At 46.2% G+C, this 27,116-nt stretch overlaps 1 protein-coding gene across 1 annotated transcript in view; it reads right to left on the bottom strand.

Moving 5' to 3' along the window:
• znrf3 (zinc and ring finger 3) overlaps positions 1 to 27,110 on the bottom strand; it is a 56,004-nt gene extending 28,894 nt beyond the window's left edge. Inside the window, exon 1 of the mRNA XM_068738667.1 lies at positions 26,955 to 27,110. The gene's annotated coding sequence lies outside the window, so the exon portion shown is untranslated. The remainder of the gene's footprint in view (positions 1 to 26,954) is intronic.
• Positions 27,111 to 27,116: the final 6 nt, after the last annotated feature.

Raw genomic sequence — 27,116 nt, 5'->3', positions numbered from 1 at the left:
GAGCCGCTGTTCAACTTAAGACCATTTCCTCAGGACTATTGAGTACTCGGAATTTATTTTGATGAAGCTCTTTGGAGACTTAGGGGACGGCCAAGGAATGACACAGCAAGAGCAACACCCGCAACCTAGATTACAGATAAAGTGGTCAGGACAATGAATGAATGAAGGAATGAATGAATGATTCATCATCTGGATGCACAAGTATTTAATGGATGACATAAGGCCCAGTACAATGTTAATATCTAATTCTGTCTAGTTTCAAAGATGAATTTTCACTTTTTTATTAATTCAGATCGTCTTGAACAAATTTGCATGACTGTCCACGTAGATACGAAGTATCAGCAACATTTATAACTGTCTTTGTAACGCATCACCAAAACTAAGCTCTGAATAGACTCCCGCTTTGTGAATCTGTTATCAGTCCTTTGTGGGTATGTCTGCCTCATCCACAGACAAGCAACCTGATTACAGTTGGTAATGGGATCAAAACACGAACCTTCTCCTAAAAACTCCCACCACCACCCTTGACCTCATGCCCTCCCCCGAAAAAAAAAAAAAAATTCTAAAGAAAATCTAAATGCAAGTCACACCATTCAGGGCCATTCTGCTTCGTCTGCCTGTAACACAATTCACTGAGCATTAAGTAAAAAAAAAAAAAAAGACGGCGGAAATAGATTAAATTGTTTTCAGTTATTTCATACAGTAAAAAATTGATTTGACACACGAGAAATTTGTGTTATGAGCTCGGTCCTGGAACAAATTATAGTTCGTATGTCAAGGTATTACTGTATCCTCATTTGCGCAATGACACAATGACACAACATCAAGACTAATACAAAGCTTCGTGACCATGCAAGTTTCATGAAGATGATGCGCCTGCCATATTTTTAGCACCTACTACGAAAGTCTTATGAACTTGAGGAAGACTTATGCTCATCTTGGTGAAAGACAGTGCCGAATGTGCTGCGCATTGCAGAAAGGCATCGCGGCATGAGCTCAAAACATCAAAAGCCAAGCAGGCGGCTTGGAGAGGAGGATGATCCCTGAGCTAAACAGATCTATAAAAGTATTTTGCCCAGAACTGAGCTCCACTAAATCTTATGATGGCGTCTGGGTCACAGGATGAGATACCGCTCTAACAACCAAAGCGAACTTGTCTGAAGGTTGTCTGTGAAATGATTAACCAGACAGATTCTGTTGATCAGAATCAAGTATGAAGAAGAGCTGGCACCCATTTCCCAAAACCCGAAACCCGGGCCAGGCGCCAGTCCTCGCACCCATCTGTTTCCCCAGTGCTGTGCACGTGTTGACTTTTCTCACTGTTTGAGCTCAGGGGTGTGTTGGTTGTGTAGTCTGACACACAATCACGGGTGACTGAGGGGTAACTCAGCGGTGTCTCTCACTGACCGTATGCTCACCGTGAACTCACTCACCGCAGAGGAGAAGCATTGGGTGCATCTCATCCCAGCCCATATACGAGGTCTCCTTTGGGACCTGTGTGTCTATCTGGGCCTCATAATAAACCCCTTTTCATCAAAACTCAAGCATTAACTAGGCTACTGGTTTCTTCCTCATTACCAGCAGATAAACTTCACTACTCTTAACGAACACACTCAGACATATTTCCGCTGCATATTACCGGCGGCCCTCACATCGGCACTGAACTGGTGGTTGTTTTCCATTGCAAATGCGACATGGTTCAAAACCAGCTGACTTCAATATGATGCACAGTATATTATAAAATAAAATAAAAAGAATTTCCTTCAGCATAAATAAAGTATCTGGTATCTATCTATTAGGGGTGTAACAATGAATCGTGGTAAGGTGCATCGCGATGCAAAGAATTGACGATATGCATCGTGGAAAAGAGACGGTGCTAAAATATTCCTGTATTTTCTATTTTCCAAGTTGAATTTGTGCTGAATTTAAGCAAGCAATTTAACGCAAGAAGAACGCACATGGCACCCCTTTTCTACAGTCTTAGTAATAAGCAAAAAAACGACATCTCTGTGAGCACACACTGCTCAGAACGATAAAAGCTTGGAGTGGGTGAAGCAGATAGAGAGAGGGCGGTGGCTGGCAGCTACTATGCTGCTGCTGTTCCTGGAGGTCAAAGTGGCATCCTCATTAAAACGAGGTGGGAAACAGCAACCCCGATAGTTCAAGTCTGCAATATCGCCTCATCAGCAACCACATACATAAACAACCTTAAACACAAACACAATCTGGCTTCCTGCCAAGAACAGCATGGCTGCACACATACGTATTAAATTTGTAGTGATATATAAACATGAAAAAAACCTCCAGAAGGAATGTTTTTCATGACCAGTGCATGTTTGCCAAGATGTAAAATTACATTTGCTTATTTTTGCAATTGTTCTGTGACGTCCTTTTGGCTGGAGTCAAAAGTGACAGTTTAACTCCCATTACATTCAGTTCATCCTCCTTTACTTTTTAACCTCTGCCGAAGGTTATGTCATCACCGGGGTGGGCTTGTTTGCCTGTCTGTCTGTTAGAAACGTAACGCAAAAAGTTACAGACGGATCTTGACGAAATGTTGGGAATGTTACCGGAAACAGATGATTACATTTTGGTGATGATCCAGAAGAGATCCTGGATTAAGGATCACTTTGAAATGTTCATTAACATTGCAGTTAATGGAGCTTTAAAATGTGTTCCTCAATATCTCGGTTTATTATTGACATATTTATGGCATTTGATACAGTCATGTAGGGTGGAGGCCTCTATCGCACCACCCAATTTCATCTGGATCCGATCTGGTTTGCGGATCCTGTCGCAATCTTTCCAAAAATAGGGGTGCACATTGTGTTTAGCGGGATTACGGAAAACTGCTGGATGGATCTTGAAGGGGAAAAATGTGAAGATGGGTCTTGGTCTAATGTAGAGCCCATCAAATTTTGAGAGCGATCCTGATACCTCTCTTTGTGTATATATATTGTTTCTTTAAGAGAGAGAATTTAGTTTTAGTTTTTGATTATGTTCCGATGTGTGCCTTAAGCCGTGGGCCTTCAGACGATTTTATTATGTTCGCATAATAATAATAAAGTATCTTGAATCTTGAATCTTGAATACCTGTCTGGATATATATTTTTTTTCTGGATTTTCCCATTTACTTATAATGGAGGCTTTTATTTTTATCATATTTTGTAAAATATGCATTGAATTCACTCGCCAGAAATCACAGTCATAAAGGGGTCCGATATGACCTATCATGCAAAATGTCTCCTGGGATCTGATCCAGAATCAGGTCAGGCAAAAAAATACAATTTTAACATTAAAACTCCATTTATGGATTCAAAAATCAGTTAACAATACACATCAACTCTGATTCACTTTTACCTTTCATGGTTGGTGGATAAAGATACCAAGAACAATTTAGAACCTTTTGGTGATGATCCAGATTACCATGTGGATGTTGTAAATCCAATTAGGAGGGGAATGAGCTGCTTACAGAACCCTTTATGAACAGGGTAAAGGCAAGTGATTTTTAGTTCAGGCTCTGTGATGTCCCACTTCTGCCCCAGGCTGGGATGAATGATTACCTCAGATCTCACCAGGCCATTCTGCTGGGAGTAAGTTTCTCATGTTTGTCTCTGACAAAATGAGACCAGGTATGTTTTACAGTGACTTCAAGCACCATTTAAGATGTGTGCATCCTGCATTACTCATTATTATTATATGATAATAGACACATAATAAACTGTCTAGGTTACAGAATTGAACGTTTTTAAGGGTTGTTGTTCAGAGGACTTACGCCAATGCCCTTACGCTCTTCTATTTCCTATATTTAAAGTATCAGGAGGTTTGTTTTCCATCCATATCTAATGTTAAGCATAATTCAGACTTTAAGTGGATTAATCACAACCGCAGGTTCTCCTGTTAGCCTGCACAGGAGGAAGCAAGCACAAGAAAGGAGTTAAAGTTTTAAATTGCAGCCTTCTATGTATAGCATGTACAAATAAACTTACATACATGTACTAAAACACACCTCCCCTCTCACTCTGAGTCACTCTTTGCCCCTCTCGGTCACTTGCTAGTCGTCTTTCCCAGCACTAGAAATAACTTCAAAGAGAGCTGGTAGCCTTGAGGAGAGAAGAAGTGGGATCCAGTTACAGCCGAGCAGCTGGGAGGGCCCTCCAGGTGGGGCCCGACACTCCTTCTCCCGTAACATTAGCACTGTAAAGGGATACCGCTGCTTTTCCTCTCAAATAATGAAGACTTCCTCCCTTTTGTCTTCTCCACTGGGACTAAAGGAACAATTAAACAAGTTAGTCCAACAGTACTGTCCTTTGCCAGTCTACGGCGCCAATGTACATATGGAGCAGCAAAAACTTTACATTCTGAACATCAGCTGGACTTCTGTGATGTGAACAGCCGACACTTCTGCAACGCGAATTAAACAAACTCCGCCCACTTGACTGGCGAGACCGTTTGACTTCAGGATGAGTAAAAAACTTTGGCTGCGCAGTCAGAACGTCCGCAATTCTGTGCTGGCTTCGCCCCTTTACTTTCTATCCACTCTTTAACCGTCCCTGAAAATCACCTCCACGCCATCCTCATAGCAACGGGCAAAGCAAACAAGTGCCATGGTTCCAGTGTGAGCAGGGGACGCTGCCGAGGACACCTAATAGCATGTAAACGTCCGGATATGCAGCACAAAGCTCTGGGGTTGACAGCTCTAACACTGAGCAGGACGCCGAGCTTATGGCTCTATTAACTCACTGCGAGTGCCTTCTGGCGTGTGTGTGTGTGTGTGTGTGTGCGCTCTTCCTGGTGTCACGTTCAACTCTTCAGTCCTTAAAAACCAGAGTGACACGTACTAACATGAACAAAGGACAGGCCGACAAAGTTCAGGGGTCAATATTGGGCTGGATGCCACCATTTTTGAAAGGGGGGGAGAGTGGAAAGAAGCCCCCCCCCACCCCCACCCCCATGAAGAGATCACATCAGCTATGCAGAAAGATAAAGTAACAGTAAACAGTAAACAAACATATTGTCTCCACAGGTAACAGACTGCTGTCCTTATGAGGACAATTATGGTAGCAAACACGGGTATAACGTGTTGACACCGTCAATTCATTCGCACGACTAGCAGTGTAACACACGACTAGCAGTGTAACACACCAGCAGTGTAACACACGACTAGCAGTGTAACACACCAGCAGATGACAACTACCTATTTGTTTAGTCTAGTAAAACTAACATTTACGTAAAAGAAAAACAGACAACATAAAGTTACCAAAAGGAACAAAATACTGATGGCTGATTTATGCATCAGAAGTCTGAAGATGCTAGTATGTATAGTTTGTGACCCCCCCCCCCCCCCCCGTCCCCCCCCCGTCCCCTTTCAGGGTCACCTTATAGGAAAAAATAAATCATGTTTCCAAGGAAACCATGAAAAAATATAAAGATAAGTCAAAAGTCAAAAGACAACCCTTTATGATTGAGGCTAGGTATGACCTACGCTCTGGTGTTGTTTTCTACATATACATCTAAGAGAACCGAAAAAAACAAAAGATGACATCTGTTGAAGTCGATTGTCTTCAAAGAACTTAAATGTCTGCCAAGTGGTTTCTTATTCAGTTCAGTCCCACAGTCAACCCAACACATCTTCAGCTGTTGTTCTACACGACATTCAATGTTTGTGTGGTTTATATCCACATATACCCCCCCCCCCCCCCCCCCCCGATCACCCCGCACGGTAAAAGTCAAAGCCACTGCTTAATGAGCTGTGATTAATGATGCTGCTGACCGGTGAGGATGGAGGCGGGGCTGGAGGCGGGGCATGCCACATGTGTGTTGCAGGGCTGAGAGGTTGACGTTGCTATAAGTGGACCGAGGGGAGGATTGCACACCTTGGCTCTGAGTGGCCTTTGATGTTGCGCGGAATCTTTGATGGCCTCGGGCCACGGAGGAATGCTGCTAACCCCCCCCTCCCCACCCACAAAGCCCCCACAGCTGTGGAATGCAGCACAAGCGCCTGCTGCTCGGCCTGCTGGAAAGGGATTAGAGCAAAGACGCTGCCCTGCCTCCCCTTCCTCATCTTGCCCCCCCCCCCCCCACCCTGCCCTCTGGGTATGGACAGCATGGCAGCAGCCTTGTCCAAGCCCCACAATTTGAGATGATAGTGGTAAGAAGAGGACACATTACCAAAGAGCTGCTGGCACAAGTTCCCTTCCTCTGCAACTGCTGGTCCCAGCAATGACGGCTCAAACTGCTGAGGTTCTCAAATCCGATAAACACCACGGCAGTTTCATTCATGGATTAGCGGGTCCTCCTCCAGAGAGCAGAATCACACCAGCCAGCCAATGGGAAGCGCTGCTTTTTCTTTCGTCCTGTAACTACTGTGGAGTCACTTAATCCAATTAATCAGGAGAAACCCTTCCTGAACACTCTCTTCGTTGTTCAGTATGTAATATTGTTGTAGTCAAGACCACACCAACCGAGACCGAGACAAGACCAAAACTGTACTGTATATGTATATATATATATATAAACACAACAAAACAGAACAGAACAAAATGACCAGTACCCTATTTTTCGCATTAAGTTTGCAACAAAAACAAATTCTGATATGCTGTTTTTGAACCAGCAAAATGAAACAAATCTCAAATGTGTTATTTTCTAACTTTTGCCCTGTCGGGTGACCACCAGACGATTGTCTGCCTGAAATCACTGCCTCCTGTGTGATTCATACCCACGTTTAGACTCTTTTCTTTTTTTCTCCCTGTCGTCAGTTGCCATTGAACCCCCTGTTACACCAAAAGCCATTGAGGTGTAAAATAAAATAAAATATTTGTGACGATTTCAAAGTAAAATTGTCAATCTAAAAATAACTTGCAACAGTTTACAGGACAAAAAGCTCCTAAAGGTCAAACATTCTGCAAAAAAAAAAGAGTTCAGCATGTTTAACATTTTAATAAATCAACGGCTAATAAGAAGAACTCACACGGCACAGGTCACTTCTGCTTTTTCACCAGACTTCTACGTGTCCAGCCAAGCTAAACAGGCGCTTTTAATGCAGAAGGGGGCGGAGTCATAGGCAAGTCGGCGGGCCCTGTCAGTGATTTAATGGCAGAGCAGAAGGAGACAAGCGGTCTGACTTTCAGACCTCTGCAGAGGTAGATAAGATCGGTCTGATCTCGAGACCTACAACACTAGTACATAATGTGCAAATGTATAGAAATATCTCACTGACATCATCAAAACATCATTTGGTTCAAGCTGCTGATCAAAACCCAAACGGATTCATGTTGACTGTCAAGTACGAACAAGCAGAACCAGAGTGCTGTATGATCATGGTCATATCAACACAATGACGTTTTGCGTAAATTCAACACAGAATAATTTGCATCAGCCGAGTGATGTGGAATAAAAGATACTTGGATGGTGCAGCTGGTCTCCAGCGTCGGCTTATTTTGGATTTACATCGCGTGGGAGAGCAGCTGGCTCCCAACTCACAGCTCCATCACCTAAGCCCAATATTTTTGAGATAATAGATTAAGGGAATGGCAAACATTCCACACGACCCTGGCAAATCGACGAGGAGGGCAGCCATATGAAATCAAGGAGACTGTGTACTCTGCCGCAGTGAATTCTCACACTGATAGAAGGGTGTGTGTGTGTGTGTGTGTGTGTGTGCATGTGCAACAAGTACAGCAGGAGAGGAACCACAGTCCTTCCTCGTCTTTGATGGGAGGTAGACGAGGCTTTCTGCGAAGGTCAGATTCCTCACACATTCAACTTGAATAAACTTCCACACCACCATGCAAACCCATTCAGGTGGTGTCTCTCCAGGCGTGGCTAACGGTGGCTAACTAGGCTAACGGTGGCGTAATGGTTAGCACTGTCGACTCACAGCAAGAAGGTACTGGGTTCGAGTCCTGTATGAGCAGAGTTTGTGTGTTCTCCCCGTGTCAGCGTGGGTTTTCTTCCCAACTCCAAAAACACACAATTTAGGTGAACCGATTCCTCCAAATTGTCCGTAGTGTATGCGTGTGTGCGTGAACGGTTTGTCTTGGTGTGTGTGGATGTCTTGGGGTGCACCCCGCATCTCGCCTTAGTATGGCGGCTCCCTCGCCGGTGAGAGTTCAGCAGAATGTGAGCATGTTTGTATTTGCACATGTTCACACTCTTAAATAAATGTCTGCACGGACGTTGGGTTTGGTAAAATAGGAGCTACTCCCTCCTCACCTCTTTATCCCCCCCCCGCCCCAGCCACGCAGCTTAGAGGAAGGGTGGCAGTAGAGAAGCAGCCAGCATTAGCACCGGTTTCAGATTTCCTGCCGCCTCTAACTTGTTTTCTTTCGGAAACACTTATTGGGTCTCCAACTACACCAGAGGAAGCGCTCGCCTACATCACTTCCAGGTCGGTCGGCTAAGGTCACGCTGCGCTCAGGGGGAAGGAGTCAAAGAGTGGGGCTTCAAAAAAAAATAGATTTTATTTCATCACCATCAATTAGCCTCATGGTTGAGGGTCAAATGGACTGACCTTCAAAGAAAACATAGGACTAAGCAGTGAGAAAAGTGTATTCCTTTTCATGACAATGTGTATGTGTGTGTGTGTGGGGGGGGGGGCAATATAAAAGACATGTGTGATACAGGAGCTAAGAAAAAAAACAAGACATGTTTCCAAGTATAATACGAGGAAGAAACAAGACCTGGGAAGAAAAATCAGCTATAGTTTTCCTGTTTTTTAGTCCTTAAGGGAGGAAAACAATCTGCCAAACGTTCTTTTTTTTGGCGTCTTTAAAGATAACAAACAAGCAACACACTGATACACGGCTGTATGTGCTTGCAGAGACTTAAGAGAGGCCCAGCGATATAGTGGGGAGGCTCATATCACCAGTCAACGTAGGCACGTATCTCACAACCCTTAAATAATACTGCATTACAGAAATCGCATTTTAAACTCTCTAATATCAATTCCTCAATAATCAACCAATATATTGAGGGAAACATTTAAGCTCTATTGACTGCAATGCTACTGAGAATTTTATCCAGATCTCTTCTGGATCATCACCAAGGTTTGGATCATCTGTTCCTGGTAACAGTCGCAACATTTCTCGAAAATGCCATCAAGAGCCGTTGGGAACTTTCTGAGTTATCTTGCGAACAGACGGACAGACAAACAACAATGAGATAACTTCGGTAATTACCCTAACATGAAGATCAAAGAGTAGATGATGAGATTCTGCAAGTAAACGTAGAACCAACGTTTCAAGAAAAAATACAAATGTTTAATTTAAACTGAAGTCAACACTAGCCTTCATTCGAGACGCGCTTTAACTTTATCTGAAGGCAGGAGCAGCGCCCGGCGGCGGCCAGGTTTACAACTATCTCTGTTTTCAGAGACTCTCCCTGGATTTGTTCTGACCCGTGATCAGGTTAGACAAGTCTCTCCATTCAGCTACGCAGTAATACTGATATCCCCCAAAGAGAGGGAGGAGGAGGTGGAGAAGAGGGGGGGGGGGGGGGGATTCTATCAGAGATTAACTCGCAGCACCCAACCGAGCCGGTTCTGGGTTCACTGCCTCACTCAGTCCGATCTTACCCACTAGTCTCTTATTCTAAAGCAAAGCATGTCTTTGATACTCGACTAGAATGAATCTGGAGGCGTTACAGGTTTCTTTTGTGCTTTATGCTGCACAGAGACTCTGTGTGTGTGTGTGTGTGTGTGTGTGCGTGCATGCGTGTGTGCCAAAGCTGGGATTTCTTTCTCTTTAACCCCCCCCCTCCACTCCTTTTTCTCCCTTGTCCCTTTGCCTTCATCTCCTGCTCCCCTTCCCCCCCACCAAAAAAATGGAATCGGAGGATATTTTTTGCTCTAATTTGGGTCCCATCACGTACTATAATCCAAAAAGATCAAACTCCTCCCGACAGAGACCGGGCTTCAAACCTGTTGCACTTTGGAATCACAGTGACTGCATTTGCATTCCAGCCAAAAAAAAAAAAGAAGGTGGTCACTAGTTCAGAGGAGTTTGGACGGCGGATATGGGTGGGTGGGATTTTGGACAGCGAGGGGAGGACAGGGTGGTTGGGGTTGTGTGGGTGAGGTTTGACTCCCCTTGGAGATTTTCTTAAACCCATTACATCAGCTTTTTTCTGCTTCATGGGGTCCAAGCCCTGAGCTTTTGTGAGGGTAGAAAATGACCCCAATTGACATCCAGTGTGGTTGTAGATGGTTAATTGTGGCAAAGCATATTTGGCATGAATAAAACAAGATTCCAGAGGCCTTTCATTTTATTTTTTTTAATCCTTTTTTACTCCTTTGTAATCAAGCCTCTAACAAATACAAGGCTGCCATACCCCAAAGTATGTGCTTTCTCTGAAATGCCCAAAATAAAAAATTGCAGATCAAAAGGGACGAGGGCACAAAGTACAATATCAAAGTGATTTTCTTACACACACACACCATGATTCAGTTCATTAAAAAATAAAAATAAAAATGCCCACAATTCCCGACATTTACACCAGTCTAAGTATGAATGTCGTGGCTCTCGTAAACTCACGAGCACGCTGTAACGCCAACGTTCTAAAACGCTGGCCAACACATCCACTCAAAGGAGAGGATGCAGAATCAAGAGAAATGTGTGAAACACGAAATGATGCAGCAGTGCTGCTGAGCCCGACCCACACATTCTGATGAAGAAAGGCCTGAAAACAGAAAAGAAAACGGAACGATTCAAAAGAGGCCACTCGCTGGTGCCAGGCTAACCGATCAACAGCTCATAGACTGTCAAAAGCTAAGGGGGGGGGGGGGAATGTCAAAAGCACCACTGATCTCCCCCCTTTCACCCCTAATGTGATCAAACAGGAGCTCCTTCCCTGGGGGGAGGGGGGGAGGAGGGGGAGTAAAAGATAAAGAGGGAGAGAAAGTGAATGAGACTGCAGCTTTGGTGCACCGTAGGAAGCCGTCCACCAGCAGCACAACCAAGCAGCGAGCACAAAACATCATGCCGTCCGCTCAAGCATTCTTCCAATCCCACAGAGAAGAGGAAAAAGAGGAAGACTTGGATGAGGAGGAAAGAGTGGCTCGGCAAACAGCGAGGGGCAGAGGCTCAAAGGGGCCTGGTTGCCCGGGTGAAGGGGACCCGCTGCTCCAAAATGTCCACATCAAGCGTCCAGCTACAGGCTAGACCCCGTAGAGGTGTGTTCCCAGTGGGCTGCGAGGTCAACGCAACGGACAAAAGGGAAATGACATGCTGCTACTCTGGCAGAGCAGCTGGGTGGAGAAGAGCGGGAGTTAAAGTGTGTGTGTGTGTGTGCGTGTGTGTGTGCGTGTACACCTCAATCATGGGAAGCCTCCCTTAGAGTTGCAGAATGGGAGGGTTTTATTCAGAACTACAAAATGTATTTCCAATACACTGAATTAAAGAGTTGGTATCAAAAGCAACTGAAGGACGCAATAGATTCATGCAATTGTGTGGTGTAAACAAATAATCTTTTACATCTGGATGCCATATTAATTCAAACATTTGGTGGTTCTCGCCATTGGTAGAAAAATGAGGGCAGGAAGGTGCTGGGCCAAATTGGGGCTCGTCAAGGCGATGGAAACTTATTTGAAAGAAAGACTGGCAGGCGCTGGTGGGAAAAGCAGGCACAGAAGGTGTGGATCCAGACAGGACAGGTAAAAGAGGTCCAGTTGCGTCACTTCTTGCGTGTCCTTTGATTAGACACCTCAAAGCCACATGGACTTACGCCTGGGGTGCAGCGCCATGTGACCTGGCCATGCAGTCCCCATCATAGCCAACCCAATCAACCCTGTGGTTTTCATTCATGCCACTGTGGGACTCACAGACTATGACCGCCATCACTAGGAACACAATTCATTCAAGACAATGTGTGACACCCACTGTATATATTACCACAAGAGTAAGACAAACAGACAGGGAAAGTGGCATTAACTACTGGACTTGCCATGTCTGTCCATGAACCTCATAGAAATATATGTTTGTACCCTGGAAAAAGAATACACGTTTCTCTTTCAGCAGCAAGAGAAAAATAAATAGCCTGCATGAGAGATGGGGGGGGGGGGGACCTCAACTTGATCTGGTGTGGAAATAATTCCATTACCTTATAGCTTGTTGTAAAGGGTCAATTGTTCTTTTGATCGCCCAGAGTGTTTATGAACACTGTGGGATCAGCCCGGGCCGATGGGCAAGGCTGGCCACCCGGATTCCTCCTCCGAAACATTTGTTCAGCAGCAGGCCAAAGCAGAGCGACGCACAAACGCAGTATTGTTCCTCTTCTCACTGGGTGAGGTTGGAGCCCACGGGGAAGATGAGGGAAGTGGACAGGAGAGCCGTGGAGCTGATGGCTCAGGGTCGGGAATCAGCGGATCCTGGGGGATAACTGCTGCTGAAGAGTTAAACATCAACGCCACTCTTACACACAACCGCTTCCTGCCATCAATATTACCCAGGACTTTGAAAAGGCAATGGCCAGCATCTGAAGATCAGATCATTTCACAGTTGAGTGGGCCGGCCGTTCCATCACTGAGAGCCCCCCCGAATGTTGTACCTTATAGATCTCATAATTCCATATATGTCCTTGTATATCGCCGTTTGTTAGAAACTCCTGGGGATCCTTAATATTATTCTTTTTAAAACATGGAACCACTTAGATGATTGTAACGTTGGGGCATTTGGTTCCACATCTAGGAGGACTGCAGTTATTTTCTGAAAATAGGAAGCCATGGCAAACACCGAAAACAAAAAAACACGCTGGGGGGGAAATAAATGCAGTTTTTATCCTTCAGGAAGGATGTCACAAAAAAAATGTCATGGAGCCTTTCTCTGGACTCAAGCCATTGGAGGGAATTTGTGTGATACACGACTAGTAGCAGAAACAACCATTTCTTTAACTCTTTCAGTGCCAGCCATTTTCAGCTGGCTGAGTGCCCCAGTTGTCACGCATTTTTCCTGATTTTACAAGCCCAACAGAATATTCTTACTATGACTATGCACACACCAAAGACTAAAGTATCTTCCTTCATCAGGTCAAAAAAAGTGTGTTCCCACCATTTTCGTTCCGGAGTTATTCGCCGTTGAAAAGAGGCAGATTTCAATGTCAGGGTTGGCAATAAATGTTTGGGTTATAAAAAAAAGCTTATTTAGACGTTAATGGCACTGAAAGAGTTAAGGCCATCTTATAAAAAATAAAAAACAAATTGGATATGAGCTAATTTATAAGTCTATGGTGAAATTTATACTCCATGCCTCTGTTTTTTATATGAACAGAATGACATCTGTGAGGCTCGACTATGTCCCTTTTGAAATGCAGCGTGATGATTGTCCAAGGACAGAGAAAAAGGACGGGACGGGGAAATTCCAACTGTCGCTGCTTAAGCCAAAAATAAGCCTTGCCATGTTACACTGAAGACGAATGTCAGACAGAATACAAAAGGGACAGGCGCTACGAGGGAATAAAAGCGTGTTCGAGTAAGCTTAGTCAGTCTTTCCCATTTTTGCATATGAAATTCCATTGCAACTAAAAGGTCGGGACCTGTGAGCCTTAAGGAAAGAATGTGTGACTTGGACTGGGAGACTCAAAGGGACCGGGACATTCCCTGGCGTCCCAGCTGGGAGGATACCGCATGGATCAAAGAGGCTGTGTGAATCTTGGCGAGGGGTAACTGCGAGGGCATGAGAATGGTCTGGGAGGGGTTCTGCACTTCGTGCTTCATGTGTGGAAGTCCCTGGACTGTTTACAGCTTTGTCCTGTTTCTTTAATCATTCACAAAACACAAAAAGAACACAGTTGGCCTCGTCCGTTAGCGTCCCCAGGGCTTGTGGCTAGCATGCTAGAGCGTGAGTCACACAGTCCGGCGAGCAGCGTGCTTACCACACGTTTGTCTTGGCCAGCTGTGCCGTGCTGCAGAACAAGGAACGATGAAGCCTCTTGTGACGGCCAGGCCAGCTCCTTTCTCTTCTGAGACGCACTCTCGTAACTAAAAGTCAGCATCTGCACGCTACGTCTCTGCCCAGAACCAGCGCCTAGCGCCGGCCTACAGTCAGGAATCACAGCTGCTAATTTCTAGCATCTGTGATCAATAAAATCTTTAAAACAAATATCGGAAAACATGCAAATGTAAAGACACTCAAAAGCAACCAAACCATCTATATGTGTCAATAAAGGCATCGATCACTGACAACTTCATGAGCTAAAGGATGGCAGAAAAATAGCGCTGCAACTATTCAGCGATTAAATCGATTAGCAAAAAGCTTCAATTTCAATTATGTCGCCTCGAGGATTCGTTTCATTAGTGTTGTGTATTAAAATCACAAAAAAACTGCTGCCGCGCGGCGCCGGGAACTTAAGCGACGCTCGATTCCACACCAGAGGGGAAGCCAGAGCAGAGCGAACGGCGGGGAGAAAGATGGAGAGAAGAACGACAACGAAGGAGAAGAGGAGGAAGGAGTCCAAAGACAAAGACACAAAGTTTTGGACCATTTCAAGCAACAACAACAACGCGGCGCTACGTTTGTCAAACAGAGCTGGCGTATCGCAACAGCACTGCAGCGATGCTGCAGCACCTAACCAGGAAGCATCCAGAACATTTATCATCCAAACAGCCAGAAACAAGGTCAAAGCAATACAAGCAGCCAACGCCATGGATACGCTGGCGCCATATAACTAAAACCCTCTATTGTTGTTTTGGGCAAAAGGCGGTAGAGATAAAACACAGCATATTAATGGCAATGGCTGTTTGATAATGCATTATTGCCAAACTGGATACAGAAAATATTCCTGTAGAATTAGATTGTATCTGTACACGGTACTCATCTTTTATACAGTGTGTGGCTTCACTCGCGTATCTTACTTTCATTTGCATTCAATGTTCTTGTGAAATTAAAGTGCAATCTTAATGCTAATAATGAGTGTGTAGTTCAAAATAAATGTTGTTTCGTTTATTATATATCTCTTAATAATATTATGAAACACTTTAATGTATTTTTATCCAATTAATCAAATTAATGAATCGATGGTTTAATCAATTATTTCTCTAATAATCGATAGCTGACACCCTAGTAGAAAACGTTAAAAAATTTTCACTGAAGTTCGGATTAATCCTGTCAATATTTAATGGTATAATAAATACTTTAAGTGAATTAGTTTGTTATTTTATATGTTAAATGCATCCTAAGAAATTTTGCTCAAGTGAAACGAAGCAAAAACCCTTAAAATGAAGATAAATAATGCTCTACACCAACTTCTGAAAGACGGTTATTCATGTCAAAACAAGCAAACAAAGGTGGGGGGGGTGTAGTTTGTACTGCTGGCGCCCCCGACTCCGAGCCTCGTGTGAATGCTTGTACCTGGCATGTCACAGTAACTAAAGGCTCATCATATGCAGAGAACAGAGCGCCTTTTGTGCAGAGAACAAGGACAACCTGCATCATGTCAGGCTTCTACCCCTCTGAGAGAGGCGAAGTCTCGACCTCCAGCACCCAGCCTGCCAGCCAACCAGGGCCCAACCTGGAGACGCCTGTCATCACCAGAGGCCTCTATTCATCCCTGCAAAGACAAAGACAAACGTGTGCAGCAGCCATCTGAGGCATCCCGAGCATCCAGATATCCACCCGCGGTAGCATTTTCAGCTTTCGTGCGCCTCTGCGTTGAGTTATCCACCGTTTTTTCCCCACTTGTTTTGCTCTTCATTGCCGCCTCACATGGAGCAAATGCATGAAAACCTTTACAAGTGATTTAAACCTCAAACAGCAACAAGCGAAGGAGTTTTAAACATCCCAATGTCCAACCCTTCCAGTCTTGCCCTGCTTTGGCCACATTGGGCCTCAACTCTGTGATGAAATGTCCACCTGTCGATAGCATCATCCCCCTCCCCGCCCCCCGCCCACCACCACCCCCTTGTCTCGGGGCATGTATGGCGGCCACCGATAAAAAGGCCTGTAGATAAGAGGAAACACAAGCTGTGATGGGGGAACATTTTGCTGGCAGGAGAACAGAACCGAACCGAACACGCCAGTGTAAAGGAATGAGAGTGAGAGACAGCAGGAAAGGAATGGTGAGGGAAGGAGGAGACAGGAGAGGACGCGACGATGGGAGAGAATGAGAAGGAGGGACGGACAATCTGAAATTAATTAAAGGCAGAACTCTGTGATAAGCAAAGACTGATGTGTATCCCCAGACCAAAGAAGTAGAGGCCCTTGTGTCGTAGAAAAAGTTGTACAAATGACCCCAGAGTTAAAGTTCCTTCAGGGAATGTTTCTAAACCAGCTCACAACAGGATGTGACATAAAAACGGCGAACCTGCAACATGAAGTTCCTCCGTAAAAACGGCCCCAACATAATAGCATTGCACAGAGCACCGCTGTTGTCCTTACAAAGCCATGCTGCAACGCTTCCTCCGCAAGGTAACAACATGGCTCCCCGACATCAAGACAAAGTGACACTAACAGACCGGCAGCAGTCAAACGGCCACCGGCGCCGACCACTCCTTCGCTGTTTACAGGCCATTTCTCTGGAAAACAAGAGTGAACGTAAATCAATCATAGCTGTTGACACGGCTAAGACCAGAGGGGACAGGTGCACCAGTGACTCCAATGACCTCCAGGGGATGTATGTGTCCCCTAGCAGTGTCCCCTTTCAAGATTGGACACACAAACCAGTTGGTCCACCCTGGGATGCGAGCATAGCGGCTCATTCTGCTACAGCTTGGGAAACCTTTAGGAGACCCTATTTTAGCCTTCAGTCACATTTCTGTCCCTCCAATTCATCGGGACAGTATTTCAGTCTTACACTTCGGGTCCTCTTGTACAATTCCCCATCCTTTTGGGTAGAACTACTGCAGTCCAAGCTCTCTTATCTGCCGTACTCACTGCATGTCGTGCTGAAAAGCAAGTAGCATTGGCATGTGTAAAATGTAAACTAATATATTTCGCTGGAGAGAATCCATTAGCCTGCGTTCGACCGGCACGCCCTGCTCCTGACCAGGCTCCCTCCCATTGGCTCAGCGTCAACGTAAATGTGTCCCAGCTAATCCAACAGTTGTCTGGCTACACTGGCAGTCACCTCGGGGTCTCGCTCTACCAGTCGTGTCAGGAATCCACACACTCCTTGCATACCGAGTGGCCGGAAATCCTCCCGTTAGAGCGGGGCCTTTGAAGACAGGGCCATGTGTTGGTCGACCGAGGAGGGTGACAACGAGCAGGGCTGTTATAAGGGGCGGTGGCAGGGATGTACAGGCGGTACTTAAAAGGCCTTTAGGGTGACATCAGCATCACTCTGAGCCAAACACAAAGCAGTGAAGTGGCTCAGGTTCCATAGAAACCAGCCACTTTTTCCGGCAGACCTTCCGAGGAACTGGGACTGTGCCTGCTGAGAGTGCAGTCGCAGCCTGCAGATCTGTGAATGGCTTTTGTGTTGCTGGCGGGGCAGAACAAAGTGAGCTCAGGTTACTGCACTCCTCCCGTTATTGGGCCACATTGTCTCTAATTATTCTGGCAAACATTGACACAGCATGTGTGGTCTCGCATTTAAACTACCCCCCCTCCCCACGTTTAACACAGCGGAGAGAATAGAGGAGAAAACAGAATGTACGAAAAGGGAGGGAAGGAATGACGAAATGAACCTGCATTCACTGCTTTGTGAATCGTCCTGATGAAATTGCAAGGTAGATTGCACTAAGGTGCACTAAGGTGCACTAAGGTGCCCTAAGGTGCCTTGTTTGCCCTGTTGTTTTTGTGCTTGCGGAGAGGACACGGCGTATACCCAGGGGAGCCTCCTCACCTTTCTCCCACGCCACCTCGTCTCAGGGAACAAACGCACCATGCCAACTAAGAAATTCATGAGAAACCGACACCGTCCATTAAATGGGGAAGAATGCAAAATGAGGATGCAGCAACTGAAAACAGAAAACAGCCGCAACTTTTAAACCCAACCCCACACTCTAATTTGAATCCCGAATCCTTCCAGTTGTTGGGGAAAACAATAATTATGACAAACTTATGCATCAGTAGCTTAAAAAAAATCGTCTGTCCACGAGCTTTAGCTCGAGGGCATGCTTGCAGACAAGCTGTGCAAAATATGCAACGCGGTCGCTACGAATAGGAAATGGCTTTGAATGAGGCCCACGGATGGTCTGGGGTTAAGCCCAATCCCAAAACCAGTCGGAATGATCTGAACAGGTGAGAACACCTGTTATCATTTGTAACAGTGGTCGAGAAAACGTCAGAGGAGTCTGAAGCCATGAAGGCAAGAGTCAAATAAACTCTGGCTCCATTACAGATTTTTACTGAAAGTCATTGGAGCAAATGGACGGGCTCATTATCCCTTTCCCAAAGATGGAGTTTGGTTGGCAGGAGTTGTTTATATATATAGCAAGCATCAATATCGATATGCATGCTTTATCAGAGCACAATGCATTTATTGACATACTGAAGCCATGATCATCAGATGCAGACTGCTGACAGCTACAAAGTTTAGTGTCAGGACTAAAAACAACTGCAGGAATCAAGCATTTGATGTAAATTATTTGTAGTTTCTTTTACACACATGCATTTAGTCTGCAACCATGGATACTCCTGGCAACATCAAACGGGTTCAAACGCTGCATCTTTCCACCGAAACAAGCAGAGAGGTTTTTGTCACCCTCTAACTAACTCGCAGCATGAAAGCTAAGTAAGACTGAGACTATATCTGAGCTCGATACGTCTTAAACATACAGATTTAAGATCCTCCTGCATTCATTTTTTCTGGACAGGCATTGTGCTCTCATTCACATCTCAGAGTCACATCGCCGGGCTGTTTATTTTTGAAACGTCTACGGGATGCATGCCACTCCAGCGGTGACAATTTGACTTTGTCGCATGCCTGTGGGATGCAAGCAGAGCAGCAAAGGGCTGCATTGGCCCGTCTTTTTCAGTCATATCCCATTCTACCCAAACTCGATCTGTCCGGTCTCTCAAAACAGCTTTCTGGGGAAGCGTGATTCTTTCACATGTCTGAGGACAAGTTATCATTAGCAAGCCAAGTGTGTTTGGACTAACTGCATGTAGCAAAGAATAGCACGTCTGCTTGTGTCCTCTTTAAAATAAGCCACAAAAAAAAAAGGCTAAAAATGAGAGAAGTACAGCATGAACCGGCAATTCGTTAACAGAGATACATTTACTATGTTGTCTGGTCTGACTAAGGACAAAATCAAATCAAGTCAAACATGAAACTGCTTTTACTAGAACATTTTAAACCAGATCAATTAAACCAACAACAATCGAATGCCAAAAGCTAAATCTGTAGAACACTGCGCAGGTCTGTGGACATAAGGCTGCGAATGTCCGATCGCTAATCAATGGTTAGTCAATTCACTACTCGACTGTTTGCCAAGTTACTCATCGAGCACACGTCTACATATACATCCTGCAGTCGTCATAAGTCGCTGCAGGAAAGGTCTTCCAGAATCTGACCAATGACGGAGCGAAGGACTGACCTCCACACACACACACACACACACACAAACAAACATAAAAAAGGTGAAGCAATTTATTGCCAACTCGACATCAAAAGGAACCTGCCGTCACAAAACAAGGGCGGGAGGAAGAGAACTTCAATCAGAGGCACGCAAATAACCTTTGGCAAGCCCAAGCAGCGACAGTGAATTATTGCCGCGCTCGCTCAACGCGGGAGACACTTTTCCTGCAGCGCATGTCTCTCAACTGTCACGAGGGCTGTCAATGAGTTATCAGCCTAACGATCACGGCGGGTATTTTGAAAGAATCTGCGGTTATGCTCGGTTTAACACACATTGCCAGGGAAGTGCATGCACGCCCTCTTGGCTTCGCATACTAACACACAGGCCTTGTATAAACTTTACAAAGAGCAGAGTCAACTCTGTTCCAACCTGTTGTGTACTTTAGAAAACGCCCAGTGGATTAACCTATCTGCTGAAATCGGACAAAAAAAACAAAACCTTCCTGTCAGAAGTCCTCCGTCAAAAACATATAGAAAACAGCTTTCTTTTTTTAAAATGTATTTCATGGTCAGATCAGGAAATGCTGCAACATCTTCGCCTGCTACGTGCTCTAAACACTCCGGATTGCTTGTGCGAGGAAACACCTCCACCCTTATTTGAGGATTTAGCTCGAAGGCCTGCAATTACATCACTGTTCAGTTTTGTAGGGCCACATATCAGGGCCAGCGTTACTCAGAGAGGCCTTTGAAGAGTTTGGCCCAGCCCTCATGCTCTCCTCTTCCCTTCTACTCTTCACCCCCCCCCCCGGCCGCTTCAATGCTGCCTTTGATGTTAGCGCATGGAGCTGCGCCACGCATTGCGCCCTCCCAGGCCTCCCTTCCTCGCCTGATCCTATCAGCGAAGGCGGTACATTCATGTGGTTTACACCCGCAGCAGGTATTCACCCAGCCCAGCAGGCCCCTCCCTGATCAGGGTCCAGGGTGGTGGGACGCTGATAGGGGTCAAGCGGAAGGGCAGGACGAATGGGGAGGCTTTATGAAAGCCAACGGCTGCACTACAAGGCACTTGTGTGAATGTTCTCCATTTGTAAAGGCTTGACAGTGACACTTGTGACTTGATCAGAAAGCGCTCACTCTTACGACCAGGGCGGGGGGTTCTAATGTAGGTACATGCAACGTAGCATTGATGACACTTTGCCATTGCCAAAATAATGCCATCCTATGGGGAGATAATGAATGTCAACAAAAGCCATTTGGTTTTTACACTTTAAAGTAATTTCACTGATTGCCTGACAAAGCAAAAACAACCTAACGAAGACAACGAAGACAAGACTACTGCATAACAGAAACTACAGTCATCAGACCGGTTTCCATCATTTTAGTTCCTGCAGTTATATGGTATTGTTTGTTGGGGATTTAAGTCATTAACGGGACACGATATTTGACATGTTTGTGACACTCAAGGACAAATCCTTGTTTTGTGGACACAATTGACTTTTTGGGGGTGAGGGAGAGCTGCGATATCTGTCGCACGTCACCGACCTTTTTGTAAATGGGCTTTTCAATATTAAAAGGTCATTTATTTTCCTGACCTCATTCCAGATCCGATCTCGGTGAAATTCGTGGGTCATAATCAACCGAGATATTGTGGAACAAATTTTAAAGCTCCATTGACTGCAATGTTACAGAAACTTTCAAAGTGATTCAAAATCTAGGATCTCTTCTGGATCATCAAAATGTTATCATCTGTTCCTGGTAACATTCCCAACATTTCCCGAAAATTTCACAGAATTCCGTCTGTAACGTTTTGAGTTATCTTGCGAACAGACAAACCAACGCCTGTGAAAACAAAGCCTCTTCAGCGGCGGTAAGAACTGATTGCAATCAAGATGCGCTGCTGGAGTCCGATCGCCCGGTTCTGCTCACAACTAAGGAAGCTAATCTGCTCTCTCCACAGAGATAATCTTTGTGAATAAATATTCAAGGTAAGATGGCAATCCTTACGAAATTCTATTTTTGTTACTTACACCCATGAGGCTAAAAAGTAAAAGGCCAATTTTACATTTAGAAAAATGTAGTGCTTATCTTTTTAGGAAGAGGGAGGGAAGCTACAGCGAGAAAAAAAGAAGAGCTCAACCACCTTGTTCTCATCAAGCAAGTCCAATCTATCATACTCCTGACCTTCCTCATTACTACAAAACACACACACACACACACACACACACCTCTAGTGTGAACAAGGTTATGGCAGCGATGAACATGATGGGGTCGGCATATCCACCTGGAACTGATTTGTCCTCATCTGGCACCCCTGTAGAAGATCTTCGCCAAAGCTGTGTTGGGATCCATTAAAGGAAACAAAAAGGGGTAAAATGAAAAATGTCAGGGTCGTAGACAGAGAGCCTGTAAGAAAAAACCACCTCCCACCATCAGCGTTAGACCGCCAGTGATCATGTCAACAAAATCAGCAGCGGTGACCATGGGAACGGTTAGTCAAACATAGCATGCTTCTCAAAGACGAGGGGCAGGAACTGACTTTAAACGTGAAATTTTTAGCCAAGTGAGGCTAAAAATCATTGAACGACATGCACTAGAGTAGAAACTTTGAGCCCGGTCTTCCAGAACTTGGGTGAATGAAGGCTCCTTTGACTTGAGCAAACATGAGTAATAAGAGGGGTGAGGACAGAAGGGCCTACGTAGAACACAAGGCAGGAGAAGGAAGCAGATGAAGCGTGCTTCCCAGAATGAAATTGACTCCCAAAGCAGCTACCTTCCGGATAAAAAAAAAAAAGCACAACAAAAGGGAAGGCTGGCATTGTTGCCTTCCACGGTTCGTCAGCACATTCCTTGCGGACAACAAAGCATGCCTCCGCCTGGATGGGCCGCTCTGAGCATTGTTATTTCATAACCCTCGACCTGATAGACTTTGCTTTGCAGACTCTCCGTGTCAGTGGATGAAAACATGAACTCTGCCTTTCAGCGGTTTTTTCCGGACCAAGACGCACCAAGGGAAAGAGAAACCCTCCACACTTTCTCCTTTGAGCCATTATCTCTGCCATGAAGATCAAGTGATCGGCTGCGTCTGCCATACAATAACTACTTCGCATGAAAATCGGTTGAGCGTGAGACAGGGAACATCTGGCAGGGGAAGAAACCATTAGAGCTGATCGGGGGGGGAAGGATGGAACCAGGATGTCTTCCCATTTTCTGAGTGATTTGTTGTCGTCGTCCCCCCCCCCGATCAGAGTGGGAATTTTTCTGGAGAAGGAATCAATTTTCTCAGTCTGTAGCATAGTTCTGGAGGAGTGTGGGAATCACAATTTGGGAATCCACTTTTCTTACCACTGAGATAACCCCGAGATAACATATCTCCACTGTGGGGGGGGAGGGGTAACCCTTCTAGCTACAAAGGTGTTTCAAGAATAAACAGGAAAGACGGCCGTTGGGGAAATATTCATTTTCCAAAGCTAAAAAACCGGTGATGTTCTGGTGCACTTTCACAGCAACCATCAAAGGAGAAGCCCCGCCCCCACGTAAAAGTCAATTTCCTTATCATTGGAGTGGCAAATACCACGAACTCGGACACACAATCAAGAGAATGTCCGGAGACGAATGGAGGAAAGGAGTCCCCTAAGAGAGGACGAGGTGCTCTGACTGCTCCTATCTCTCTGTGGGTGGAACATCAAAGACCAGCTAATCCACCCAGCCCAGTGGAAACCAACACCGCTACTGGGGCCACCAGTAGCAACACGCACTTGCTCCAGGTGGAGCTCTGCAAAGCAAGACTGACAAGTTCAAAGAGAAAGACACAAGAGAGGACAAGTGTAAAAGAGCCGGAGGAAAACAAGGGCTGCTGGTTCAGGAGACGAGGGTAGTCAGATCCGAGGTTTGGAGAAGCGCCGAGGAGTTTTAGGATTGATACACCGAAATCATCGCTGTGGGGAAATCAGTGCTTTTAGCTCATTGTCAAACATAAAATTATTACAATTTTCCTTTTAAGGATTTCAGATGTCTGACTGCACCTTTGAGACTGTCATTGCAATCCGTGACTATTCATAGGCTGTAATATTAGGGGAGCGAGGCAAATAGTGAAATCCATGAAAGGTCCAGGAACATAGAACACAGCCCTAAACCTTCAGGCCAAAGGGGCTCCCTCTCACTTAAATACATGCATATGCAATACAGGATGCATCAAGACAGAGACTGGTAATCGGGGGGGGGGGGGGGGGTGCAAGTGGTTTGTGCGTGAGTCTGCGTCCATGTGTTTATGAGGGAGGTGTTAAGCAAGAGAAAGAAAACAACAGTTTAGTCTGTTCTATTCTGAAAAGGGGAGAAACGCAGCCTCAAATTACTTTGGCCGGGACATGAAAGTGACACCGGGTGGCGGTTAGGAGACGATAGCACTTAAAATACAGCTGCAACCGCCAAGCCAATGAATGGAAAGAAGACGGGAGAAGCACTTTTAACCTTTTCAACCAGCGTCCGTGCACTGCTTCTGTTGCCTTGGGAGTGGCCCTTGTCCCTGGCACCTCCTGTCTGGGACCGGCCCATTATGGCCTCTTGGGGTTCCAGCCTGCGGTGAGAAAGCGCGCTGGATGCCTCAAACCACTAACGCTCTCATTATAGTCTAAATGCAGCGCGACACAAGTCTTGCCAGCTCGAAGGTAAGAGCTCCAGTATTTAAGCTCATCGTTGTTTTAGCTCAAAACCACCACTTTCCTCCTGCACATCCAGGCAGGATGGGGCTGGGGGGGGGGGGGGGCTGCCTCAAAGAACCACATCACGAAATCTCCCAGGAACTTCACTTGAGTGGCGATGAAGTTCAAAGGTAAAGCACTCATACTTCTACTTCACCGACACCAGAGTCATGAGGACGTCCCCGTCCCCGTCCTTTCTATTCCCTCCTGTTCTGGCCGATGGACACACGTGAATTCCATCTGGTCCCGGCAGTGCCCCTGCCACGTCTCTGCCTCGGATCCTCACACACATGCCCGACAGCGGAGGGCCGATGGAAATCAGAGGCAGATGCGTGCTCACGCCGAGCATCGCAACTCATCTCGCGACAGGAAGTGCGATGTTGCGTCAAGGAGACAAAAGTCAACGATGAGCAGCAGATGGCGCTTTCTGTTGCTACGGACAAGCGCCAATCGGGTGCGCTGTGCGGACTGTCAAATGATGGACTTGAATAACATGGCGTCTTACATTCTGGCGCGCAGTTGCTTTGTCAACACATGGGTGATTCAGTCAGGGGTTGTGTGATCTGATCGTGGCTTAATACATTTTCTGGAACCGATCGTTTGTTTATTTACCAGACAGACAATCGTCTTTACCAGGAAGTAAATCTGGGACAAGCGGCAAATACAATGAACTATTTGGCAGGATTATCTGATGTAGGTGGACCCTTAAAATAATCTGAAGGAAGTGCCTGTCGATGCTGAATTCGTTACCATGACGACTTGGACTAGAAATCAGAGCTGGCTTTGGGACCGTGTCTAGATCTGGGTGGCCGTGCCCCCCCCCCCCCCCTTAGAGAGAGCGGAGTGAGAAGCAAATTCAGTGAATTTATTATTGTTGGCCCGTGGCAAGGCAATGCTGAGCTTGTGTTAGCTTTAGGGAATTAGCAAAGTGGGCTGGGAGCATATGAGCAGTGATCACGGTTTCTCCTGTGTTTGAACCCATGCCTGCTGAGGTCTGACCATTAAGTACACACACGGTAACCCCCCCCCCCTCTCTCTCTCTCTCAAGAAATGATACTTTACGTTAGATAGTCATCCATTCACAGCTTCAGATTCCGTAATTCCTTGGCTGAACGTCCTGCCAGACATTCTAGACGGAACGCCATCCTGGACAAACGGACCCTCATTATGGCCTGACGAGTCCACGCCGCCTCGGAGCGGTCAGACGGCGTGCTAGCAGAGAAAGCAAACCTAAATAGACGCGGTTTGCAATGTAAAGCTGAGGTCCGACATTTCTGTGCGGTTGCCGAGTGGCGCCAAATGGCCATCTCTGCGGAGAAACAGGGCCCTGTTTTTGTGCGGAGCATCCCCTGCTTTGATCCTCACATATCATTTTTCTGTCAAAGAAAGAGTCGGGAGTTTCTTTTTTTTTTTTTTTTAAGGAAAACAAAAAAAGATGCTGCTGAGCGATTCTTCTAAACGCTGCTGCAGAGAGGCGGCGGACGGCGGCGGGACCCGTCGAGCTGCGTTCAGACAGATAACGCAGATGAAGCTTTGCCTCACGTAATCCGGCACATCGTGGAGGAGGCGACTGCAGAAAACCTCTCGGGCAGTTTGGCTTTCTTGAAGTACAGAAACACACTTTGAGACGGTTCATTCACATCTCTTGTGCCAGTACAGGTATTTCTCTCTCTCTCCCACCACACTTCCAGATCGGTGATCTCTTGCAGCTCAGTCCTCACAGGTTTAGAACCAGACAAGTTTGACTTGTCACCTTCAAAGGCATTTCCATCGCGGTGTACTTATCTCGTCGTTCTAAAAGATTTAGTATTTTGCTTGATGTGCTTCTGTGCGCCTTAAACCGTGGGCCTTCACCCAATTTGGTTATGTTAGCATAATGACAATAAAGAATCTTGAATCACCGAAATGTCATGGCACGAATAACAGAACCGGTATAATGAAAAGTGATCCATAAAAACTTGATCCAAATGTACTCGACCTTGTCGGGTACAGCGTATCCAAATAAACCGATAGGAGCTCAAGGGTGCGTAAAGGCCGTGCGAAGGTGGTCTCCAGTCACAGACCGGGAGCAGGAGAGCTGTTGGGCCCTCCATCACCAATAACAGGGCAGGGACTATGACGTCACTGACTGGACCCTGTCTGATGCTTAGAATAAAAGGTTAAATCAGGAAGGGGGCGCCCTGAGCGTCTTTCACTGGATCAACCAGATCCAGCTCGCCCTATCATATGAAGGGGGGGGGGGGGCGCATAGAGACGTCATCGATATGACGCGGCTCTTCCTTACATGCGCTCGCCTTTGTAAACTTCAAAAGGCGGCGGCGGTGACGAGCGGTCGGGGACGTGCGCGTGAATTACAAACTAAAAACGAGCCTGCTGCTTGACTAAAGTTAGCTTTAGTCCCCCCCCCCCCCCCCCCCAGCGGTGCTGCGTTTGCGAGCAGCGTAAATCCAGCTCGTTGAAAGTTCGCCAACTTCCTCCGGAAGCGGTGGAGAGTTCCTAACTATTTAGGAAGGATGTTCCGAAACGCGCGTGTTTCCGACCGGGGGGGGCGGGGGGGGGCGGTAAACTGTAACGAGCTCCAGACGTCAACAAAGTGACCTGCATGTTTCCCCGGTGAATGAATTCCACGAGATACCGGAGCCATCTTGTGACCGCATATTCCTGCAAGCTTAGTAACATCCCCGCACTCCCCGCACTCCCCGCACACACACGCCATGGACCGGCTCCCGTCAGCGCGGGGGGGGTGAGAGGATGCGCCGCGTCCCGGTGCTGCTCGTCGTTACCCGGTGAGAGAGAGAACGCACGTACTTGAACGATGTCCCCCTCCGCGCTGATGGTGGCCCCTGCCCGGGAGAAGCGTCCCTGCAGCCCGGTGGTGTAGGTCGTGTAATCTCCGGTCGGGCTGGACTCGAACAGAACCACTTCCACGAACGCCGTGTCCTTGGCCAGAACGGAACCGAGAGAAGCGGC

The sequence above is a fragment of the Brachionichthys hirsutus genome, chromosome 4, assembly GCF_040956055.1.
Source record: "Brachionichthys hirsutus isolate HB-005 chromosome 4, CSIRO-AGI_Bhir_v1, whole genome shotgun sequence".
NCBI classification, from domain to species: domain Eukaryota; kingdom Metazoa; phylum Chordata; class Actinopteri; order Lophiiformes; family Brachionichthyidae; genus Brachionichthys; species Brachionichthys hirsutus.
The sequence above is the reverse complement of the archived record's forward strand: the minus strand, read 5'-3'. Positions and strand labels throughout refer to the sequence as shown.